Source organism: Phalacrocorax aristotelis, chromosome 1, assembly GCF_949628215.1.
Source record: "Phalacrocorax aristotelis chromosome 1, bGulAri2.1, whole genome shotgun sequence".
NCBI classification, from domain to species: domain Eukaryota; kingdom Metazoa; phylum Chordata; class Aves; order Suliformes; family Phalacrocoracidae; genus Phalacrocorax; species Phalacrocorax aristotelis.
Genome location: NC_134276.1, coordinates 145659646 through 145678891, shown reverse-complemented (window position 1 = coordinate 145678891; position 19246 = coordinate 145659646). Strand labels below are relative to the sequence as shown.

General features: G+C 40.1%; 1 protein-coding gene across 5 annotated transcripts in view; it reads left to right on the top strand.

The window, feature by feature from the left end:
* The window catches only part of SOX5 (SRY-box transcription factor 5), a 722135-nt gene that overhangs the window by 220856 nt on the left and 482033 nt on the right, over positions 1 to 19246 (top strand). For all 5 annotated transcript variants that reach the window (XM_075114236.1, XM_075114227.1, XM_075114264.1 and 2 more), the window contains exon 2: positions 9171 to 9257. The gene's annotated coding sequence lies outside the window, so the exon portion shown is untranslated. The remainder of the gene's footprint in view (positions 1 to 9170; positions 9258 to 19246) is intronic.

The window sequence follows — 19246 nt, the reverse complement described above, 5'->3', positions numbered from 1 at the left end:
GGAAATGTAGAAATAGTCATTTTCTTGTGTGTTTCCTCAGGATGCTATTTTGAGGCTTTAAAAAAAATTCATGCTTTGCTGATGAGGCTGCTGTAAACCAGGGAAGTGGCAGATGTAATTGAAGTCCCAGGGCCCTGCCCTAGAAGAGGTCCAATACTGGCAGCGTACATATTGTGTATATGAAAGCAAACAGATGGATACATTTGGTCAATTCTGCCGGGTTCATATGGAAACCTTCAGAATTTTTCTAACTATTTTGAGTGGAGTACTTAAATCTGTTATCTGCTGAGAGTCTGCACTTGCCTGGGATGGGTGCTTTTGTAGCTTTGAGCAGGGAGCATTGCCTTACTCTGAATGTCTTCAGATCATATATGTTTATCTGACTGATGGAAGCCTCTCCCCCACCCCCCCATATTCCAGGACCAATTCAGCTGCTGGAGGAGTGAGCTGGATTTTTTTTTCAGCTTCTGTGGCATGAGAACTGTCAGCTGAGTCTTAATCATGGAGTCCTTACTGGTAGAGAAAAAGCAGGAGAGAGAAATCCAGCTTGCTTTTCAGATATTAGATTGACTGCAGAGGCACGTTTTAGTTACTGTTGGGGTGGGGAGGGGAGAGGAAGGAGGAGATGAGGAGAACAAAAACATCGTATTTTCTTTAATTGAGAAAAACACTAATTTTCTGATACTAATTCATGCTAAATTCTTGCTGACAGTTTCTGATGTTTCCCAATTCAAAACAACTGGAAGCAATCAAGTGAAGGGAGAAGAATGGAGAATCAAAGAGGAGGGGTGTAGCTGTATGAGAAGAACACAGCTTGAAGTGTTAATACTTAGTCAGGGGGTGGAAAAAAGGTGGGATTAATCTATAATGCCTGGAATTAGTCTGTTTCGAGTGTCCTCATAGGTTAGCGTGTGTGCGCATGTGTGCACGTGTGTAATGATCTAATAACGTGTTATCTTATCACGTCAAGGGAAGAATTGGCGTATGACTAAATCATTCTAAAAGCCTATCATACGGATGTGACAGCATCTGTATTGTCAGCAAGCTATTTTTTTTCAAGTGTGTTTCAAGGATATAAAAATACATACATCAAGCATTTAGATGCTATCAGTGACAGCTCTGTTCAGTATTAAAATTCTTAAAGAAACTTGCTCTTGCATTTGGAATCATGTAAGAAATAGGATACTTTTATCAGAAAGTTTTAACTTCAAAACTTTCCAGGAAAGCTGTAAACAAAGCGGGGGTGTGGGAAGAAATCTCTGCCATTAAAAGCATATTTCTATGAAGATTGTGGTCGTGCCAGTGCTTCTTTCTTTTTTAAAGAAAAAAAAATTCTTTGAACCATTAGAGACAATAACTTTCATTGAAAATGGGGGTTAGAAGAGTAGAAGCTGAGCTCATTGGGGGAGAGAAATTTGGCAAAACAACGTATTCCCATCTCATGCTCTTGAGCCACATACTTCTCTCAAAAACAACTCCACCCACTGTTATAGAAAACGGCCATCTCTTGGTGTCTTCTCTGGAGGCTTTGTTTTGATAGTGCTAGTGCTAGTTTTGGGGATTAACGTGAATAGCCCATCAAAGTTTACAACATGGTACTAATACAAAGATCCATGTATAGTCTTTAAAATACACTTGTTAACAGAGATTTAACAGTCATTTCATTCTCCACTGTTCATCACTTTCACACATGTGGGATGGGCATTAACAAATTGAGCTACATCTTTTCATTTCAATTCTGTGGCAGCATCTCTTTGCAGGAATATTTTATGTAGTAATAATTTTCTTCCTATTACAGATTTTCTAACTATGTTAATGGCAGTAGACTGGCCACAGAGACATTCGTGAGAACTACCTTTGCAGTGACATTTAAACAATTTATTTGATCTTGCTTTAGCTTACCTGCTCATGCCTTTTTTACTCTGTTGCCGACCTTAGGAGAACTTTGTGTATAATCATGGGTCTTTCAATCACAACTTAACAAAATGGTATGCAAATTTCTGTGATATGTCATTTCTGAACTCTTTGGGATTTGCAGTGTGTACACTATCAGGTGGATACCCCTTGACTGTATGGGCATGTCTGAGTAGCTGCTGCCCAGCAGCTCTGGGGCCAGTTGCGGAAGGCAATGTGTCTTAGCTGAGGACATTCTCTCCTACGGGTGTGCAATTGTTGGAAGTGTCTTATCTTACCCAAAGCAAGAGGTGCTATCAACATCCTTTTTATTGTGTGTGTGTATGATAATGGAAAAAGCAGGGCAGGGAAAGGTTGATGGCAAGGGGGGAGTTCTGTATAACTCTCACTTACCATGTTGTATTGATCATCTTCTCATCATTTAGAGAAATTGAAAACTGTGGATTTGTGCCTGAAATGCGTTACCGGTGTGGGTAGTGCTCTTGGCTAAAAGCCTAAAATGAGGAGTTTTGCTTTGTGAGGGCACATCTTGTCCTGTGCTCGATGTAGCTTTTTCCATACTGGACCACATGTAAAGAGTGCTCTTGGGATGAGAACGGTTAAAACCAATTACCACTGGCACTATAGCTGTTAACACTTGTACTGGTTTCTATCAGAGTCAAAAGTCCTGGTGTAAAGTGGTGTTATAAAACCACCTAAGCCAAAACCAGGGAAACTGAAAGGCACAAAATTAACTGATTAACGGGCAAAAATGTATTTATCAGCTTTTAAATTTTTAGTATCATTCATGGAAACGAATTCTGTGGAATTTTCATTCTGTGACAACTGATTGGGTGGGGAAAAAAAACAGGTTTGCTGCTGAATGTTTACGTTGACAGGACCATTCCTATTTATTAAAAATAAAAAGCTTGGACACTAACATCATAGAAATGTGTATATGCAGGTTACCTGCTGTATTATGTCTCATGTCTGGGAAACACTTGAAGCACATGATTAATCTCTTCAATTTCTGTTGAAAGAATCTGTTTTAGGTGGTTTTTTGTGCTTGGTTTTTTGGGGTTTCTTTTTTTGTGTGTGTGTTTAACCAAAAGATAAGCCCACATGTTTTAAGTTAGGCTTTTTCATAAACATTTGTAGAATGAGGTGCAACTTACTCTGCTGGCTATATTTCATGCCTTTCCATTTTTTAATCCTGGTCATGAAAACAGAGTTACTGCCTCAGAAAGTTAAGTGAAAAGAAAGCTGGTTGCTTGCATGGGTCACACAGCTGGCCTTAGCATGTATTTGTGCACAAAGTGGTGTTACTGCATTACTGAACTGGATTCTTTGTCCACACGTAATAGCCTGCCTACAAACGATAATAATCACGGTACGTGTCATGCTCAGTTCTCTACAGCACTGAAGCTCCTCTGTTGCAGGGGAAAAATCAAAGCAATCATCAGTTCTCCTACAATTGTCAGTTTTGGTTTCCATGTTCATACCAATTTAGTGTCTGGGTCTGATTTTTCCATTATCCTGCATCTTGTATACAACTGTGGTTTGCTGTCAGAAATGAGGAGTCCAAGGATAAGACAAGGGAAAATCAAGCTTTCTGTCCCTGGGGTAAAGGAAATTATATGTAGCTCAACTTTCTCAAATGACAACATTCATTAGCCTGTTACTACAGACATCTGCATGTAGGCACAGATAAGTTGGTATTATCTGGGTACTTCCAGTAATAAACATTCTGTAAATACTGATTTAGGATTTTAAGCCTATTTCAGTGAATCCTTCATGTGTAGCTTTTCTTCAAAAATCTTTGACAGAAACATGCAATCACAGAAGACTACATTAATTTCCTCAGGCATACTTCTTCTTTTGCCTGTTTCCTTTGGATTTGGGTGTGGGTCCTGCTTCACGTGTACTCAATGCATGCCTATATTCTAGGTGCTCCTGGCTGGGGTCTGCATTAGTACCAGCTCCACTGTTGCTGTATGAAGAGCACTTTAGCCATCTCTCTACCGAAAAGAAATAAAATCCAGAGCTGAAGATATGAGTGTGGGGAGGGAAGAGAAAGTCCTTTCCATTTACTTATTTATTTCCTTGCATGATTTTTGGTTTGCTTTTTTAGTTGAGTTTTGTTTGGGCAAGTTTCTTGCCATTTACCTTTGCATTTGCATTTCCTATTGATTGGCAATTTTTAAACTGTTTATTGTGCTCTTTTGTTTGGCTGTTCAAGAGCTAAAACAAAAGCCACCAGGCCCTGTGAGGGACACATTTGCATGCGGCAAACGTTGCCCGAGGAAAAAGTAATTGCTAATGCATATTTATGTGGCACAAATTTGCCATTTGTTTATGCATAAAATTATCAATAGTGCAGGGCGGCCCAGCCGTAGAAAATGGTGACCTTTTTAGCTTAATAAATAGAAATCAGCTGTTATTGTGAAGAGATCAGCCATTTATTCTGTGTTGAGGGACACTGTCGGGAAAATGTAGATTGGTGCCGGCAATATCATTAAATGGAAGGCCAGTGACCCTTTCGGTATAGTCTATTATACTTTATCTAATAGGGGATAAATTACTCTGGTTGGCAAATAGATTAAAAGAAGAAAAAAAGAAACCCACCCCAAACAAACCCCACCCCTCCAGACTTCTCTGTTATTCCTCAGCCATATGAACAGGTAGATACCAAGGAGAGGTAATCTTGCACAGGCCAGCTGGTATTTTTCTAGCAAAAAAAGTGACTTTGAAAACAACAGCAAAACCCCCCAAACAACCCACAAGCCTACTCTGTTTAGACTAGTTTTGACTGTTTTGGAGCGGGAAAAACAACCAGAACTAGCCTGTGTTTCTTCTTAGTTCATGCTGTCAAAGGAATGTTCTGAAAGGCCCATACGTGGATCAGATGTTGGCTTGTGAAATGAGAACTCATCATTTGAAAGTAGGAGGTAGGGTCCTTCTGAAGACGACAGGTTTTCAAAAGCATTTATGCTTCTTTCTTACATGCATTCAGTTTTTTCAAGAGTGGATAAAAATTTGCCAGAGTATACCCCAAGTCACTGAAGACCTCATCTGCAGAAGATGTGGCAACACAGTTGTCTTTATGCTGCTCCACTAATTCACCTCAACCTTAATGGGCAGATTTAAGACTTGAAGAGTTAAAACTAACAGCCATAAGCCTCAGGAAGTTCTTGTGAAAATGAAAGTATACGCAGAAAACCTCATGTTTCTGTGTTTCTCTCATTCTGTTCTCTATAGTGCACTGCACCGTGCATAACTGGAAGCAGCTTTAACCACCCCACAGGTGAAACGTGGAAAGATGTGAGTCACAGTGACTGTAAATGGTTGCATTTTCTGTGCACACTGTGTGGTGTGCTGGGCACTTTGATTTCCTCCCCCGCACCCCGCTAAGTAAGATCCAGCAGATGTTTGCAATGGCAGTATTTTACTTCGCAAAGGCTATGTTAGATTCAGGTAGCCTTATCTGTGTTCCCAGCCTAGTTAGGTGAGGTGTGATCCCACCCACCACTGTTGTGGGACTACCCACCTTCAGAAGATGGATGCTGGCCTCTGCCCTCCCTTCTCCCTTCTGTCTTCAGAAAGTCCTGCTGTTATTCTGTGCTGGGGAAGGGCTGAGCGGAGTCATTTTGGGGCTTTGCTGTTTGCTTCCTAAAAAACCTGTTACAAGCTAATGTCATTGTCATCACAGAAAAACCACCAACCTGTTTTTCACTGAGTGACGTATTCCTGGTGGCCTCAGTAAAGAGGCAAAGGGTTGAACAGGTCCAAGGAACTTGCAGATTGCATCAGTGGAAGTCTCTTTTGAGGCAGGGTTCTCTGAGGATGATGGGGTGCAGGTTGTGGTCAGAGGCAGGACTTCTGTCTTGAAGGCTGCTGATCTGTTTTCACCACTATTAAAATTCAGGGAAAAAAAAAAACTCTTTTAGTAAAGTACAATAAATAAAACTTAGGATATATTATACACTATATGATGTATTACTCTAATAAAATTGTAAAAGTCTTTGTAAGAATGCATGCTATAATTCGAGACTGCATACTTAAAATTTTCTCTCATTTTCTGACAGTTTTTGGAAAGCGTTTCTTCAGTCTCCTTTTTGTGCTTTTCCATGCATTTAACTCCTGCGCACAGAGCTCTTGCCTGCTTCTGGAATGCTGCCCTTGCAGTCCTCCCAAATAATGGTCCCCAAACCATGTTGCTGTAGAAACAGAAACATTGAAGGACATGTTATGGAAATAGAGAGAAAGTCAAATAGCTAAAAGTATAAATTTTCTTAGGCACTTCCTATGGATACCATAGTTAAGATGAAAGTGATTTTAATTGCGGAGTAGGATCTAGATTTCTTCACATGGCAACAGGACTTTTTTTTGGCTTGTCTGTCACTCCACTCAAGACCATAGCCAAGAACCACAATTTCTAAAGTATCTATTAATGTTTGGGGGTTGCCTCATCTTCTTGTTAATCAACAGTTGTAATTAGGTGGCATTTTACCTTTACAAACATATTTTTATTTTTATTTCAACAAATTAATTAAACTTTGCTTATTCTATGTAGATCTGTTTTTTCCAAAGGGTCTTTTACCAGACAGGTATCTCCAGCTCTACTCCTGGAAAAAAATTTAAAAAACCTTCGTCTACATGTCAAAGCTTACAGCCAGTCGTTAGCCTCAATTTTGCTTTTTTCTTTTCTAACAGTCCTAAAACAATCCTTTTGAAGTATACTTTTTGACACCAACTAGAAACTTCATGTAGATAAAATTAACAAGCAGAAAATGCTTAAGTCTATTGTGTTGGGAGTTAACTGGGGGCCACACTGTTGTAAAGTAACCTGGATCCAGCTGAGATTCTAGCTCAGGTTATTATTATTAATAATAATATTATTTATTACTGTTGTTATTACTCCATATTTTTTGTTATAACTGTACCTGCCCCTGCCTGGTTGTGGAGGTTACTGTGCTAAGTACAGAGAACGAGAAAGCAAGGCTTCTTCAAAAACCTAGAACTATCTAGGTTTATGGAAAAATCACAAAAGTTTTGGAAAGAGGAATTGGTTAAGGGAGCAGATAGGTCAGAGACAAGGATGAGCAAGTACCTTTCATCAGTGTTTGTAGCAGAAAACACAAGAATGAGCAAAATTAATATTACTTCTTCCTTGTATTCTGCTTATATGAAGAAGATAGGGAGTAGCACTATGCCTTGCTTCCAGGTTGCTGGGAAAGACAAAAACCTCATGGGCAATATTCGTTTAGTGTAAATATGTTACAGTTTTGATTATCCTGTGACCTGTCTTCATCTTCATTGTCCTGGGATCTCATCCTACATAAGAGTGAATTGAGTGGGGCTCGTTCTTTCCTTAGCTCCTGGTACATGTCTGCTGTACTAATAATGTGGTGGTTAGGGAAGGAAGAGAAAGGACAAATTTTATATTATGCTAATTAGTTGATGAATGTTTAATAAGATAACCAAGTAACAAGAGTTAAGCAATTTGTATTTTCTGATTCTTTGAGATGCAGGTAGTCTGAAAGGTCCTGCAGATCTTGACCTTTCTTTGTAAAAGGAAATTTTGATGACTTACCCTCGCTGAAGACTGACTTTTCCCCCCTTCTCTTTTATTTGAAAAGCCCATAGAGATATTAATCTTTCTAAGAGCAGAAATTCATGTTTGAGGAAATTTCTGTACAAAATATAGAGAACACATTTCTGTTTGCTCATCTGATTGCTCAAAAAAATAATATAGGAAGTTGAGGTTTATCTTCAGAAAGTTTGCCTGCATGCAGAGCTCAGTATGCACCAGGGATGGCTGTCTTTTGAAACCTCATGCACCAGCCTGCTCCTGGTGGTAGTCTTATGTGCCGCTGCTTTTCACAGAGCATTCTCAGAGCTCTAGGGCTGGCAAAGTAAACCAGTAGAGAAAGTTTCTGGTTTTATCTACCAAGGTTACTGATTTCAGAATTTGGTTTGGTGTGTGTTTTGTAGTTTAAAAATAAAATAAATTCTGATTTATTTTTATTCATATATATGTTGCCTACTACAAAAGATCTGGTTTGGTTAGACTAGATTGATATTAATAGATCGTAACACAGGTTAGGGATGCAAAACCTGACTGAAAGGACAGCTGCTTCACACCTGAGATGGTGTGGACTTCGGCTTGTGTGAACTCAGTGTGTCATGTCACAAGTATGGTCTCAGACTCGCTTATGCAACTGTGTTCATGTGACCCAGTGAAATAACAGTAGTACTAGAGACTTTGTTTTCAAATCATTGCTTTGATGTGCACGTAAAATTTATTTTATCAACTTTGCAACCAGGTAAACCGAGGCATAAAGCTAGTAATGGGGAGCCTATGGCTAGGCAGGGCTACCTGGGTCAAACAGCCTAGTTGCGCTCTTCCATGCACCAGTGAGACAGACCTCTGCAGGGGGGTCCCAGCTCCTACCTCATCCCTCCCACACGTGTACACCTTGTATCACAAAACAGTTCTCCCCATTCTGCTGCAGGCTTGGGGATAAAACAGCAGCAGCTGTAACTGCAATAGGTGCCCAGAGACATCTGGGGTGCATCGCACTCCTGAATGGTGGAGGGCGAGGTGAGGTCTGGGAGGTCATGCTATCTAACGCTAACCGTTGAAGTTCTGGGCTTTGTCATGCCTGGGGGAGATGCCACTCGGTCACCTATGCAGGAATGTCAGCTGCAGCTCAGAACCTTGAGGCAGGGGTCTAAGTCATGGAGTAAATGTGCGAGTAACCCTTCTGCTCACAGGGTGACAGCTGAGAGCAGAGGCAAATGCAGAGGACTTCTTGCTCCCAGTGCTGTACTCGCACCGCTAACCATGCTAAACGCACTAATCGTGCGAGCACGTTAGGCTGGGGATATAAAAACAGAATCGGTGAGTTTAGGTTAGATGTTTAAACACTCAAGAGAGGCAGGAATATATAGTCATATCTTTCTCCTTGTTCAATCTTTGTATTGATTTATCATGATGAGGTGCCACTTTAGTTCTAATAATGTCGACTTTTCTTTTCTTTCCTTTTTTTTTATTTTTGCTATTACATATTTCTATGGCAGCTTTTCCATGTGATATATTTTGGGTCACACATTAATTTACACCAGCCTCTGTTCTGCAAAAAGGAGTTCATGAACTAAACAAAAAAGAACAGGGAGGGGGATGTCTAGCAGAGCCCAGGCTTTTGTTTCATGTTTTGGATGTATTTTCTTTTTAAAATAAAATTGTTGATATGCATTTGCTTTTATTTTTCTAGCCTTCCTCTTGCTGATGACCAGGTTCCTGTTTGATCCTGTTTACAAGCTTCCGAAGATTGAAAATAACCCCAACTCCTCTGCATTGGGTAGGAAAACAAAACCATATAAAGACATACGGCAATTACTCTGGAGGGCTAGCAATATGGAAGAGTGTGGTATGAAGGAAGAGCTTGTGGAGAAAAAGGAGAAGGTTACTAGGTTACCACAAAAGACATCAGTGTACACAGTTTCTCTCACCCACTCTTTTGGACTGGGGAGGAGGGGGAGGAGTGGGGATGTCAGCAAATAAATAAGGATATTCTCCAGTGTGTCTATTCCCAGTGTAAATGTTTTAAGTTTATCTATACTTTCTGTTAGTCATTCAATCTGCTTTGCAGTTCTATTTCAACCTGTTCAGAACCCCCAAAAAGATAACTTTAAAAGATTTTTGGGTTTGGGCATTTTTGTCGTTAAAATTTACTGGCAAGATAAAGAGTTTTCCCTAAATTACTATAAACTTGTAGATTTATGTGCAATATTTTAGTATTGATGTGTAAGTGTATATATATCCCAAGTACTGAGTTTTTACAAGTGCTTTATAAAATGACATTTCTTGCAGTTAGGGAGGGTGGATGGGGAACAGTCTAGTTAAATGTTGTTGTTGGCCTGACAAGGGACTCGGATACAAGTAATCCAACAGCTAATGTGTCTGCTGAACCCTGTAGTAGTCTTTGTGCTTAACCTGACTGCCATGAATAGTAAATGTTTGCAGAATTAAGGTTTCAAAGACAAGCAGCTTCTTTTGGTAGCATGTTTTTTATCTTGTTATTGTGGACTTTAGGAAGGGTTGAATATGTCAAATGCTGTTGAGTGTGGTGAGTTTGTCCTAGGGTTAGGCTTCACCTGTCTTTACCAGGTTGCTATCTATAGTCATGTATTTTGGTATAATTAGTGTCTTTGCAAGGGGGGGTGGCAGTTGCTACCCCATAAGGATTAGAAATGCAGCCACAGTGACAGGTAGCATGTTTTCATGCGTTGAAAGGAAGAAAAGATGTGGAAGGCAGTAGAGAACCAGTGCCAGTGTAACTGAGGATTTAGGACCAACCCTCAGATGAAACCCTGCGACAGCCTTCTCGATTTCAGTAAGATTTTGCCCTCATGCAGAGGGCTATTCCACTTTTCTTGTCAGGATGAAATTTCTAATTAAGTTTGAATGCAGGATTATATGATTGACTGATAATACTTTGGTGTAAATCAGTGCTTTTCTGCTTTGTAGTGAGGCCTTAGACTTGCATGTGAGATGACAGTCCAAGTCATGGTATTTTAAAATGATTGATTTGGATACAAAAAAGTTTTATGATTCACTTTTCTCTTTCTAACTGCCAGAAGTCAGTTGTGACATTCTTGTATTTTTTTCCTTTTCTAAGTAAGCTTATCAAAGAAGAAATCACTAATTTACCAGCCAGTGCTTAATAATCAAGGAAGTGAAACTTCTACTTTAGAGAAAAAAGGAAAATCTTTGCTGAGTTTCTGAGTTGCTGAGTGATTTTTAAATAATAAAAGCTTACCATATATTGGACAGCTGAGTTCTTGGTTCTATTATTATTATTTTTTTTGGCTTTCATTCTAAGAGGGGTCACTAGCCTTTGAGAATTGAGCCACTTTGTTGACAAATGTGTCCTCTAAATTGAACAGCGTTAATTAGAACTTTATGCTGCAGATCCTACTTTTTAATGTGGGTGGTGGTATCAACAAAAATGTCTAATGAATTTGATTGAAGATGATTTTAAAAGGTCTGCCACCTGTAGATAAAAATGTGTATTACTACACATGGTAATTATCAAGACTGAAGGCCGTGACATGATCCATTGACCTTTTGAAATCAAAACACTTACTGTAAAGAAAAAAAGGCACCAATTTCTCTGCCTGTGTTAATATAGGACATGTCTGTATATTCAGCTATATCAGTACACAGTAATATAGCTGGGGGGGGGGAAAAGATACTTTGGATTGTGTTAGACCCAAGTTTCCTGTCTTCTTCTCTACAGCCTTGTAAAGTTCTTGCTATTTTTGTATGTGTTGAGGGATCTTTTTTTGATCTAATGAAATAGATTGCTAAAAATATTCAGGTGGCTGAGACAGCAGCAAAACATCTCTGAGCCACCCTACAAAAATAAACTACTTTTGTGCATGCAGGGAGAAAAAGAAAGTGTACAGGAACAGATTTCAGCTTCAGGCTTTCTATAGGGGCATTTGCAATAAGGGAGGGGAGCAATAATGCAGCAACTATCATTGTAAAAATTATGAAAAGCACTTTGATGGTCCTTTTTAAAGTCAGTTCACTAAACAGGGGCCAGAGCAAAAGCCTGAAAGGCAACTCATAGTTTGCCATTAACAACCTCAGCCCCTTGCTGCTATTTGCAGTTGAGAACGAGTGCTTCTGCATACAGTAATGGTGAGAAAAACTAAAGGGAAATAAAGGATGCAAATGAAAGATTTTCTGTTTTCATATGAGTACTTGGAACACCAAGCAAGTGAAGATGCAGCAATTTTAGCTAAGCTAATGTAATAGAAGACCATTGCACCCAAACTGTCTCAGCAGAACTTCCTGCATAATTAGATTGTAAATCTTCTCAACTGAGGAAGTTTTGCCCAGGGTCAGATTGTCTAAGTAATAATCCATTCTACATAAATTAGAAGATTTGAACTGCTGGGATACATTATTACATTATATTTGTTTTTTATTCCTAATATAACTAAGGAGAACAAATGCAACAATTCTTTTTCTTTTCTTCTTTTTAAATCTGTTATGTCTTCTTAGCTTTCTATTACCTCAGAAGGCCTTTCCTGTAGGTTTTTGGATTTTTCCTGAGCAGTGATGATGAAGTTGCCATCTAGGCAAATTAATACATTTTTAATATACTTCAGAAAGTGATACCACAGAATCCTTTGGCCACCGGATTCTGTGATATCACTTCCTCAGTGAAACATTTAGTCAGAGATGCTGCTGCTCTTTTTGTGCTGCAGTTTTTGTGATGCTGAAGTCTTGTCTCCCACTATGACCCCCTTGTTCTGCAAAGAATAGAATTGCCATCATCAGGGTAAGAACTGATGGATGAAAATTTGCTAATAACTAGTTTACAGCAAGCAGGCTTCTACATTTTTAATTCAATTATTTTCTTTGAGAAATAGAAGATTATGGGTATGTGACATGCATATAGAGCTATATGTAAAAGTGACAGTGACAATCCTGAAGTTGTTACGTGGGCAAAAAAAAAAATCGACACTGAAATTTTAGTATTTTATCAGCTCAAAGGAAGCAAAGTTTGCAGTGTAGCACAGATTAATACGTATGGACTTGTTGTCAGTGATATCTTTTGTTTTTGTTTTGTTTTTATGTTTGACTTTCACTATGAAATGGAGGAGTGACCGACTTTTCAGGAGAGCCTTTTGGCCTTAGAGCTCTCAGGCTGGACTCTCAGGGTGTCTGTGCATACTCCACTGATGCTTTAACACCAGAGAGAGGAGAAGTGGAAGGACTTATGGAAGTGCTTACGATGCTGCAGGCTCCCAGTTCCTGGGACTACTTTGGGCATGCGCCAACTCCACAGTCTCTGTTAGATGCACGTGTTAGAGATCTAGACCTGCACGGCAATCGTAACTGGTGGCAAAATTGCTAAACCAACTTGAGCTAAACTAACTTGGGCTAGACGACTCGGGTCATCTTTTTGTTGTTGTTGTATGTGCAAGCATTGAGAAAAATGTGGTACGAGGAAAAGGCTGGCTTCTGTAGTTAATGATGTTTCAAAATATCTGTTCTTACTGAAAATTCATATATGTTATTGTGGTAATTTTTTTGGAAAAAGGAGGAGGAATCTATCTGGGGTGGGGGAGGTACAGAACTCCCTATTTCCCATCTACTTCCTGTGATCAAGGGTAGAAAATTTGAAAAATTGAATAGATAATTCTGTATTTTCAAATACAGGACTATTTTGATTACTTGATGCCGGTTCTGTGAGCTCAGCTGCCTGGCGAGTCTGTGGTCAGCCTACTCTGCAGAGCACTGGCAGCTGAAGGCAAAGCATAAGTTACGGTGAACAGCAACTGCTCTCAGAGGTCCCGGGAAGGGGGCTACTCCCAGACTCAAGGATGTGTGGTTATCCATTCTCTCAATTGCTGCACAAGGAACAGACTTAGACTTTGAGACACCTTTTTTTCTCTGTTGCTGTGAGACACCAATGGATGTGAAAAAGGAATAACGCTTTAGAAGACATAAGGGAAAAACCCGAAGATCTGTGAAAGCCTTTTGAAACTGGTATTTTGGGGAAACACCAAAGCATTCAGGTACCCTTGGAAGCATTACAAGCACATTGGAAGTCAGGAGAAAAAACATTATTTTTTACTTCCACTTAAGATCCAAATTTACCTTCATTACTGCCATTATAATCCTTTAAAAATTACTTTTACATATTTAAATTTTTCATTATTATTATTATTATTTAACAGCAAGTAGCTGTGTCTTTTCTTGGGAACTTCAGATATAACGAAAACAAGAAATCAGACCTCAAGACTACTTTTGAGGCAGAAATAATCCAACCATTATTTCTGGTGTAAAAGGTTTGTGAATAGCATCATTTGCCTAGAAGCTGTTTTCCAACCTAATAACTCCTGGAATAATGACCTAAAACTGTTTCCAAGAGGATTAAGGGCCATATAACTATTAGGAAGTATACGTTTTTTTTTTTAAAAAGCTTCTTTCTGATTGGCAGAGAGGTGAGTTCTGATTTAGGTTAAAACTGCTTGCTTAGGAGAATCAGTTTCAATCTCTCTGAAGTCAAAAGTGTTGAAGTAATCCTCTGGAGAAGGATTGTCTGAGGGTTGTTTTTTTCCTGTATATAATACAAGTATATAGATATTATTTATTGCTATCATGACCTCAAAGATGGTCATTTAACTGGGTTTTTAATCCATTTGGGAGGGGCTTTTTAATCTTCTGCTTTAGTTTGCCTTGGGCAAAAACTGTTCAAAATGGGCTGAGATTGCAGCTGAACACTTAGTTTGTTGGTTAATCATCACCTGAACACTCTTCATTGGAGAGACTGTGGAACAGAGACTTTATTATCTGTAATGATATTGGCCTGTTTTTAAGGTTGTGTACATGCTGTATGTACTTCACTCTTGCTAATTGCTTTTTTAGCTAGTGTGATCTGTAAAGGGGAGGGGGGAGAAAACGTGGGCTCAGGATGACTTGGGAACATGCACCATACAGGGGTCAGGTGTTAAGGGTTAGAGGAATGCATGCATTTGCAGCTGAATCTGATAAAGAGCTGCTTACAGAGTTGTGCTTTTGAATTGGCAAAACTTCCCAACCGGGCATCAAAATACTGGTGACAGAAGTTCACTGCAGAAAGCACATGAATTCACACTGAAATGGATGTTAACCACCTATTGTTTTTCACCTCTTGAAGTAAGGAGAGCTAATGCCATAGCTTCTGGCTGAATCCCAGAAATGTCTCAGCAGATCACACCAAAGACCTGAAATCATCAGTGAGTTCAGCCAGTTTTATCCTAGGGTGCCTTTGCTGACTGCAATCAGGATTGGTTTACGTCTGTCCCAAGAGCATACTCATGTAAGAAGGTGAAATAAACATCTGGCATTAGCAGAGTAAAATAGAATTACTTGGTTTATTTACCTGAGGAACTAGTATAACAGGCCATTCAGAAACTTGTAATAATACGCATATACTGTATTAAATCTGGCCTTTAGATAAGTTCGGCCACTGTGCAATTTAAAGGTGGTTTAGCAGACCTCACTAATAAGGTAACATAAGATTTGGCTGTCATCTGAGTTGTTATAAAAGACAGGGCCAATTTTGTGGGGCACTGAAATCCATCTGTAAGAAAATGCAGGAGGGATTTAATCAGTGATGGTACTTAACATGCAGCTGAACTGGGCCCCGTTTTGAAAAAAAATCACTCTAATTTTTGCATTGGTTGACTATAGCCACAATAAAGGAAGGCAAAGAAGTGTTTGCTGATCAGATATATGGCCAAATTCTTATTTCTGATGCAGGATGCATGCTGCCAAAAGTCTGATGAAAATGCTTATGAAAGATTTTTCTGGTTCTATATGTACTATAAATATATTCCACATGGCTTTATACAAAGCTCTCTGTTATTTCAGTAAATCACAAGCCACTAAGCTAGATCCAAAGAAGGTGAAGCTCTAAATAAAATTCTTTAATATTTTATGACTTTGAAACCCTGTTTTAGAGTATATTTGCTTCATTAATTTGTGGCTTTGATGGTCTCAGTTGGGCAAGTGTTGAAAAGATAGGCAAAATTTAATGGAAAAAATTTTCACAAAGTTCTCTTGTTTGCAGGTAGTCTACAGCACACAGCAAGAAATTTCCTTTTCATTTTCAGTATTCTGGGTTTCAGTTTTAACCCAGGACTATATAGTTTTATTGAAAATAAATTGTTTAAGGAATGTTGTTGCTGAAGATGTTATTTGATTGTGATTTGGCAAAACTCCTTGCCTAGTGTGAATACAAATACAAGTTTTTCCTGGGAATTTAGAGGAAAAAAATAATCATCTGTGCTCCCTCCACCCCCAGCTGTGGGACTAAGGGTGTGATGGTGCAGTGTTGTCTCCCCAAGCCCCTGTGAAGATCTATCTGGTAGCCCGGGAGCTCCTCAAAGTGTCCCCAAGGAGCACCAAAATGGAATCTGGCTATCGCCTAGCTGGTTTCCATTCTTGATTTGAGAACTCTGACTTGTAGCATTATAATTAAAGAATGAGACGAGTGAGTAGATTAGCTGCAGAGGAATAGAGTTTGGTAAAACTAAGCAGTAAACTAAGAGTCGAACTGCAGATATTTTTCATGTTGCAGCAACAGGTTGCTCTAGTTCCTCCCCATTTCTTGTAACCCTAACCACCATTATGTAGTCAGGTGCTAGAGTAAAATGAAGTTAAGAGAGCAAACACTTTTCTTCTCCTTTCCTTCCCCGCTCTGCCCCTGCCTCAACAACAGCTTGGTGTTTTCAATGGAAAGTGTAGTTGTGTTCTCAAGATTGATGATACAAAACAGTATTGTCCCACTTGGTTGCTTTGCCCCTTCCCTTGCTCACAGACTCAGAATAATGCCCTCTTACTGTACCTTTTCCACATTACATGAGCTTTTATACCTTCTAGCATTGTAAATCTGGGAGAGTAAACAAGAGTTCCTGCTCCCTGCCATGTATCATCTGCACAGCCGCCAAGTGTAAGGCAGATTGTGGTCGTCGCTTATACCTGTGTAACAGTGGTGGAGATTACTGGGCTTGGGAATTGGGGAATTTCAGGACAGCTGTAGTGCATATGGTTAGGCGAAGTTTATCGGGGGGTGGCGTGTCTCATGGAGGACTAGCATGGGAGCAGTCATAGTGAAGCTGTGCTCTGGGATCTCGCACTGGGTTCTTGGCAGCTGCAGTCAGAACAACAGTGTCTGCATCCCTTTGCTCAGGTAAGGGGAGGAAAGCAAGTGTCAAAGAATACTGACATCCTGCAGCTGCTTTTCTGTGAGCCACTGTAAACTTACAGGTAGAACTTGAAGACAGTAATTTCTTAAACAGTCCAGTGTTTTGTGCCTTCCTCTTCAGAGTAGAGCATGCAAGATGAGGACAATGTCTTGACTGACAGCTGGGGAGTCCTGAGTCCCCAGCCTTGGAAAATTAGGCCTCCTTGCAGCATCCCTCGAAGTAAAGCACCTGAAGCTTCCAGCTGCTCCTGAGTCATCACATGGGAGCCCTCGTAAAGGAAAGGGAAAGGGGGGTCCAGCAACTGCAAGTTGTGAGATGGGAGAGCTGATGGCTTCTGATTTCTGCGCCTTTGAAAGGGTTAATGCTGAGGTGCTCTATTGTATTAATGATGGTTGTCTCTTTGCAGAGCCCGTTGGGCTCTTTCAGGGGCCTCTCAAAACAATGAGTGCAGTGAGGCTGTTCTGTCTAATTACTCTAAGACAGGGATGCTAAAGAGGAATTAATGACAGTTGACAAGTGCAATTAATAATTATAGCAAAGCTGGGAGTCATGCAGCAGGCAGATGACAATAACAGGGTAACTGTACATGACAGCTTTCATCCGTTCCTTCCCCCCCCCGATTCTTCTTTCTTTTACCCTTTAATGTGAGTTGCTGCATGGAGCTGGGCCACACCGCACTGCTTGTTCAGAAGAAGGTGCTGAGATCTGGTCACTTAGGCCAATTTCTAGCCCACCCCTCCCCCTCAGTCCCTCCTCAAAAAAAAAAAAAAAAAGGGAAAAAGTAAAAAAGAAAAAATTACCAACAGCACCAACTTAGCAGCACAGGCTTCTGTTAGCTTTCATGGTCAGGTGTTGACAAGACTACTTAAAATTCATGTTGGGAGATTGGAAGGAGAAGGGGACAGGGAAAGGCAGTAGCAAGCTGGAGTTGAAGTGGGATTTCCATATCAAAGGCCAGGCCTTTGGCTCTGAATGGTAATTAAAGTACCCAGATTTCATCTCCTTGGTCAGCTCATGAAAAGGAAAAAAAAATTAGAGGATTTTTTCACTCCCTTTAGACTACAGTACAGCAAGCAGTAAATTAAATGAAAGTTGAGCTAAAAGGTGCCTAACGCTTCAATCTTTTGCATCTAATAGGATCTATGATGTTTTTAAAGCATTTATTCAGTTCACATCTTCATCTTGCTGTGATTATAAAGGATATCATGTCTGCTTACATTTATTGGGCACACATCTTGGCCTTCCCAGGGTTGTAAAAGGATTTCACTTTGCATTATGTTGCTGTTGTGTTACAGCCTGTCGGGTTAAAAAAAATGGGGGGAAGGCGGGGGGAGTGTGAAAAGGAAGTAAAAGGGCACATTTCTGTGTAATTTCTAGCTGGTCATTGTAGGAACCACTAACAGTGAGAACCAAATAAATGCAAATTTAATGAGGCATGGGGAACTGGTAATGAGATACAACAGCCCCTCACCTTGAGGTTGCTCATTCAAACCTAGACCATGGCACTATTGAAAGTGGCCACAAACCAGCAGTCACATGGCAGTAAATGTGCAATGTTTTGTCATCTTGGTCCACTCCCTGGTGGATATGTAGTGATGAAACGAAAGCCCTGCTTCTGTTTGCTGGTAGTCCTTCTTCAGGGACAAGGACTGCGTGGTCTCTGGATTTCTGGCCCTTGGTGTGGGTCATGTTCAAGTCAAGAGTTATGCTATATTGCGTGGTGTCTTGCTCCGGGCTCCTTCTTCACTGTCCTGGTTCCAGGCCTTCTGTAGACGAGCTGAGTTCTCTAGTCTCTGGAGCTATTGGTCTTGCCTTTTGCTGACAGTGCATGAACACCCAAACCCCGAGGGTTTTGCCAATACTATTGGTGTCTTGATGTGCCCTTCAGTTTCTCTTTAGATCTGGGCTGGCCAAGCAGTTTCTCAACACCTTGGGCTCCTGCCTCTGGGGTTGCACCTCAGTAAATCCATGGTTGGCTCTCTTTGGCCGAATACCTCGAGAGAGAAAAAGCAGTTTGGCTCTTTTCAGTTCTGCTCCATAGTTATGAAAGGCTGAAACCTTAAGTCTGAGCCACACGTGTATAACTAAAGGTGACCAGGCTGGGTCTCATTTACGTTGGGGCTGAGTTGGAATCTACTACAGGTAATAAATTACCTCTCCTGACCCCACTGGATCCTGGATCAGTTCCTTGAGCTGAAACCCTGAGGTCTAGATGTTTTGGTGTGTTTTCCTATAGTTACATCTCCTCTATAGAAAATGTATGCATCTTGATGTAACTGTATTGGTATGAGACGTTATGGATGTGGACAGTGCTGGTGGTGTCCTGTTTGTACAAGTAGAGCTGCTGTGATGGAAAGGGTAAGAACTCATTGAAGCAAAACTTGGAATAGTTAAGATCAAAATTTTAAAAGAGAGGTGGGGGGAAAGGCAAATTATTATTGCTGTAACAAAAATGAAGAACTTAGAAATGAACCTAACTAAATGTTCACTTAACACCTGAACTTGAGAGATTTCCAAATGTAGACTTATGTTCTAAATGCTGAGGTTATTTTTCTTCCTCCTTCTCTCTCTCTCT